General features: G+C 34.4%; 1 pseudogene; it reads right to left on the bottom strand.

Annotated features, from left to right (window-relative positions):
- Positions 1 to 4233: 4233 nt before the first annotated feature.
- LOC149214229 (phospholipase A1-Igamma3, chloroplastic pseudogene) lies at positions 4234 to 5346 on the bottom strand (annotated as a pseudogene).
- Between the last annotated feature and the right edge of the window lie 1125 nt (positions 5347 to 6471).

Here is a 6471-nt window from a genome sequence, read left to right as displayed (position 1 = left end):
ATGGATGTAAAAGAGTCGGATGCAAATGGGTTTTTAAAACCAAACACGACTCTAGTGGTAATATCGAACGGTATAAAGCTAGACTTGTTGCTAAGGGTTACACTCAGAAAGATGGTGTTGATTACAAGGAGACATTTTCTCCGGTTTCGAAAAAGGACTCACTAAGAATAATAATGGCATTAGTAGCTCATTATGATTTGGAGTTACATCAAATGGATGTGAAAACAGCATTTCTGACTGGAGATCTTGATGAGGATGTTTATATGGATCAACCTGAGGGTTTTTCTATAGAAGGTAAAGAACAATTGGTGTGTAAACTTAAGAAGTCAATATATGGGCTTAAACAAGCATCCCGACAATGGTATATTAAGTTCAATACCATTATTACATCTTTTGGCTTTAAGGAAAATACGGTTGATCACTGTATATACCTAAAGATCAGTGGGAGCAAGTTTATTTTTCTGGTCCTTTATGTTGATGACATCTTGCTTGCTGCAAATAATTTAAGTATATTGCATGAGACTAACGAATTTCTCTCAACGAACTTTGAAATGAAAGATATGGGAGAGGCATCCTATGTGATTGGAATAGAAATATTCTGTGATCGATCACAAGGAATATTGGGATTGTCTCAGAAAAGATATGTCGAAAGGATTCTAAAGAGATTTGGAATGAGTAAGTGTTCACCTGGAATAGTTTCTGTACAGAAAGGTGATAAATTCAATCTCATGCAATGTCCTAAGAATGATGTTGAACGAAAGGAAATGGAATCAATTCCATATGCATCTGTTGTAGGTAGCCTAATGTATGCTCAAACCTGTACTAGACCGGATATCAGCTTTGCGGTCGGTATGTTAGGGAGGTATCAAAGTAATCCAGGAAGGGAACATTGGCAAGCTGCAAAGAAAGTTTTGAGGTACTTACAAGGCACGAAAGATTACATGCTCATGTATAGAAGATCCAATGAATCAGAGGTGATTGGATATAGCGATTCAGATTTTGCAGGATGCATCGATACTAGAAAATCGACTTTTGGTTACCTGTTTATGTTTTCTCAAGGTGCCATATCATGGAAAAGTGCGAAACAGACTATCGTTGCTTCATCCACTATGGAGGCAGAATTTGTGGCATGTTTTGAAGCCACAATTCATGCATTATGGTTGCGGAACTTTATTTCGGGACTTGCGGTTGTCGACACCATTAGCAAGCCGCTGAAAATTTATTGTGATAACTCTGCAGCAGTATTTTTCTCAAAGAACGACAAGTACTCTAAAGGTGCCAAACACATAGATCTGAAGTATCTTGTTGTGAAAGATGAGATTCAGAAACAAAGAGTGTCAATCATGCACATGAGGACAGAACTTATGATTGCAGACCCTTTGGCGAAAGGGTTACAACCAAAACAATTTAAGGAACATGTTCAAAGAATGGGTCTTGGTTGTATTAATAATAATTGATGTGTGACATTCTGAGCTCTTTTATGTGTTTCTGATATACAATTATGTGTCTCTTGTTTTAATGAAGTAGTACGTATTTTATGTAATTTTAAACAAGAAAGAGTCTTATAAAGATATTATGTTTAATCATTATGATATAAGATATTATGTGGACCATTATGTTGTTTTATATAAATTATGAGTATGAATTGATGGATTGCTGGTATTGTAGTATATGGAAGGAAATGCATTGAATTAATAGTGCACAACCGCCATAACTCTCAGCAATTTATCATAGTATGATGTTCAACACTTAATATTATGAATAATCGGGTCAAGTGGGAGAATGTTAGAAATCTGCAGTTTCTAAATCTTAATGTGACCTTGTTAAAAGCATTAAAGCATTAAAGCGTTAAAAGCATTAAAGCATTAAAGCACTAAAGCACTTTCTAATCTAAAGTATTAGATCTTAAGCGTTGAATTGGTATATGATGGACGTACCAGATTAGAGTTAAATAATATATAAAGGATTGGGTCCTCTCTCTCCCACACACAAGAGTTGCATTCTTCTCCATCAAGAAGCACATAAAGGAAGTGAGGGCAAGAGGAGAGAAATCGAATTCTGAAGAAGAGGAACAGTCAGGAGTCAGAAGAAAACAGATGGCAGCAGGAGAGAAACCGAATTCTGAAGAAGAGGAACAGTCAGGAGTCAGAAGAAAACAGATGGCAGCCATTACATCTTCCGCTGTTAATCAAGGTATGTCATCTTAAACAATAGATCATATTAAGTTCTGTTTGTGAAATATTCGGTATTGATGATCTTTGGGCTGTTAATTGAATTAATCAAGAAATTTTTACATCGATAAGCATGGAGAAATTGAGTAGCCACATTTCCTTGTTATAGATGTATACAATGTTAGTGAAAATTAAGGAATAGTGATTTTTCATTTTTTTAAACTCTATTTACTTTTGGAATATTGTATCTATTTCAAATTCTAGTTATTAATAGGATTTAACCCTATAAAGGGTATATCTTAAAAACATTTTTATTTAGTAGGAATAATAAAAAAGAGATTATATTTTGAACATGGTGAAATTTTTATTAAAAAAAAATCTAAAGTTAATGGATAAGTTAGTTGATTAGTATGATGGTTATGTTTTAAAGTATAATTGTTGACAATGGAAAGTCCATGGGTTTTGGATAGACGGTGATTATGTCACGAGTTAAGACACTTTTTTATGTGAAGTCATCAATTCAATTTCCCCCATATCCGGGTGATATATTGGACATGCTGAAGATGTAGTCCTGCCAAACTTATAAATAAAAAGTATAATTGTTGATGGTAATGATAATAATATTCTTTGAGTTTACATTTAATTTAGAAGATTATTTAGATGATCACCATAGTTTTAATGGATTATAAAGTTATGAAGGTTGATATTATGACAAATATATTAAAATTGAGGTCTAATATGGGCTTTTGGAAGACATTTAAAAAAACAATTAGTTTTCATCTTCATCCTTCTTAGCACTATAAAGATGGATTTTTCCAATCCATGGTGCTTTGGAAATTGTATAATGCCTACTTTGATTATGAAGCTTTTGAGAATCAATTGTTATTTTAACAATGTCGATAGATAGTCTTACTTATGCTTGTCAAAATAAATAAATATTTTTGGTTTTATAAATCAAGGTTAATCACTTTTTGATAGTATTTTAATCATATTTCATCCTTTAATTTTTATCAGAATTTCTTCTTAAATTTTGATGTTATAATATTTCTAATATTTTTATTAATTTGTAAATTTTGCTTTATTCTTAATTATTTAATTCAGATTTAATAATTAAATATCACTCCTTTAATTGTAATAGATTTTTTCACTTTAATGGAAAATGATTTTGGTTAAAATTTAAATATTTTTCTATTAAATTAAATTAATCTCTTTTATTTATTAATAAATATTTTTTCCACTTTACTGGAAAATGATTTTGTTTAAAATTTAAATAATTTTTTATTAAATGAGATTAACATCCTTTATTTATTAATACATATTTAATTTCCGAACACACAATATTCATAGTTTTAAATTATAATTGTCGCTACATAATGTAAAACCTAACAATCAATCAATATAATGGCATGTAGGTCTAGATACTTCCTAGAGTATATCCCAAACTTATATAACATGTATTACACTACGTTAAAATACATATTGTTTACGGTGCAGCCTTACGTTTATCATATAACAAGCATTGATTACTCTGTTCGTGAGTGCATATTGTTTGCCCCACAGCCTTAGCATCCACAAAGCCGTTTCAATTGATGATGATAAAATAATAGATACTATTATGGTCATCCAACATATTCCTGTGCCCTAATAACAATGGAATGCTTTTGATTTGCATTATCTATTTTATGATCACATATGATTGGAATGCACTGGATTGCTTTTGATTTGCATTATCTATTTTATGATCACATATGATTGGAATGCACTGGATTGCATGATCAACTAACCACATTTTCGCTAACAGATCACTGATTGGCTGACAACCTCATTCTATGACAAATACAGCTAACAAAGGCCATACACATCATGGAAACAGCCCGATACAATTTCTTCATGGGGTTTCGGGAATACTAGAGTAGCCATATTCAGCCTTGCAAATTCCATCTTCCTGTTGCTGCTGGAACCAATGAGGACGAATGCCAAGGTTTTCCATCAGTAAGTCGCAGCTCTTATTGACAAGAGCAGGGTCTCTTCCAGAAGATATGAAAGGTTTACCCTCTCCTACTTAACCGTCGATCAGGTGAAGATACACCTCTAAATTGTGCGCGTTAACAAGATTGCGGGTATGTTTCAGAAAGGGGGAGTTATTGTTGTCCAAAATAACTTCGACCCCCACATGAAAATATGTCCAGGGAAGCCAATTCAACAATTTTCTGAACCATCCCCATGAACTCTCATTCACAACAAATCCAGGAAATTTGGGAACAATATCGTTCTTGTTCACCAAACGAAGCACCTTAACGCCAAGTTCTTCCATTCTTTGGGCGAAGGCTGTATTTCCTACGCGTGGAGAGGCGAATGCAAACACAGTAACAGGTATAGGGCGTGCTGATGAATGCAAGTTCAGAATTTGTTTAACATCATATGAGCATAAGGTTGCGAGAGCAGCTCCTAAACTGTGCCCAGATAAAGTAACACTCAAGGCCTCGTCCTTGTATTTATCTAAGAGTCTTATAACTTCTGAACGAGCAGTTTCTCCTGTAGACTTATAACAATTTAGAAATCCCTTCTCTACTCGGACGCCCTTCTCGTTGAGACCATTAGTAGTTGATAATCGAGCAGGAACTAAAAAATCTGTGAGATCTTGTATCCATTCTTCAGATGTTTGGGTTCCTCTCCACGCTATTATAATATCTCTCCGGCCCGCTCTTCGTATTTGTTGAACATCTGTGCAGACCGCAATAAAGCCAATCCAAATACATTGCTCTGTCTGCCTCCCCAATATAATATCAGTCTCAGTATACAAATACTTGGTGACTCGATACCCGTAGTAAGCTTGCCAATTACCGGTCACGTTATAATTACTATAAAATATTTCATCAGGGCTGTATTTACACCCACCGTAAGAACTCATGCAAACTTTACTATCAAATGAATCATAGCATAACTGTGCGAAATCACCATATCTAAGTATCTCCGCTTTCAAAAGTGGGTTGATTGGATTTAATAACCCATTCCACAAGTTTGCTCCTTGGATATCTTGCCACATATCGGCAAGTAGTCCGGTTTGATTAATCCCACTCGAATTGATTTTGATTGGTTTTGGTGCCCGGCATTCTTGATGCAGAAGAGTACCATCGAAGCTTGAAGTTGTCAAACATGAAGGAATTACCCTCATCCTATACGGGTGCATCATCTGATATAGCATTCTAACAATTTCTGAATCACAACCGCAGTTCTAGGATTTCTGAATTGCAATGTCGTGATCAAGTGAAGACCAGGGGGACTAGCCAGGGCTTAGGTTCAGCAGTTTTACGTACTAGAGAATTTGCAATTTTATGTGCAAGTAGGTATGTATACACAGATCATGTGGGTATATATAACATAGATTCGAAAGTGGTGTTGTGTGGATATGATAATTTGCAGAAACACGCACGTTTGATTTTGAATTTGGAAGATTTGACATGGTCGCATAAGCATAAGAATTCTCTGTGATTTTCCGATCCTAAATTGGCTGCAAATTCCTGGCTTCAACGAAATATTAGGAATTGTTCAAACCTAGGGACGTACGATTACATATTTCTTATCTTCGTAAGGTTGCCAGAAAATTTGGAGTGCCATCTCTCTCATGTGATTGGACAAATAATTTCAGATAGCGGCAGGTTTGACTCTGTCAATCGCATCAATCTAATCGTTGTCAGTTCATCTTATCCACAATAACACATGCCAATCTTTATCTCAAGCTGTAATTATGTTATTTTCTCAAAGCAGCGAATCTCCTCAAGTTTAACTAGTAGGCGCAATGCCTTTTTATGGTTGTTTTTTCTGCTTTATTTTGGTAAACATTTAGTACAGATTTTTTTAATTATAAATTTGAGCCATAAATATAATTTTGTAAAAATATGGTAGAATTATTTGAAATTCAGCATTTATAACTATCAAGTTTCTAGTTTTAAGATTTCTATTTTTTATTTTTATTTTTATAAGGGATTTTTATTGAACTGAATTTATTTTTGCAATCAATTCTCAGCCATTAAGTTCACTATGGGGCAGGACGTTGATGGTTGCTTTCCGTTCCTGGATATTCTTATTTCTAAGAATAGTGATGGTCCCCTCGCCCACCAAGTTTTTCGGAAGAAAACTCATAATGGGCAGTATCTTCATGCCAGTTCCCACCATTTCCTAGCTCAAAAGATGAGTGTTCTCAATACCCTTGCTACTCGGGCCCTAAGGATCTCGGATAAGAAGAGTTTTGAGAAAGAAAAATCCCATCTCCTTGATGTCTTTGTTGAGAATGGTTATA

Source organism: Pinus tabuliformis, chromosome 1_1 (assembly GCF_031772625.1).
Source record: "Pinus tabuliformis cultivar Carrire ecotype Pingquan chromosome 1_1, CPIR1, whole genome shotgun sequence".
NCBI classification, from domain to species: Eukaryota; Viridiplantae; Streptophyta; class Pinopsida; order Pinales; family Pinaceae; genus Pinus; species Pinus tabuliformis.
The sequence above is the reverse complement of the archived record's forward strand: the minus strand, read 5'-3'. Positions and strand labels throughout refer to the sequence as shown.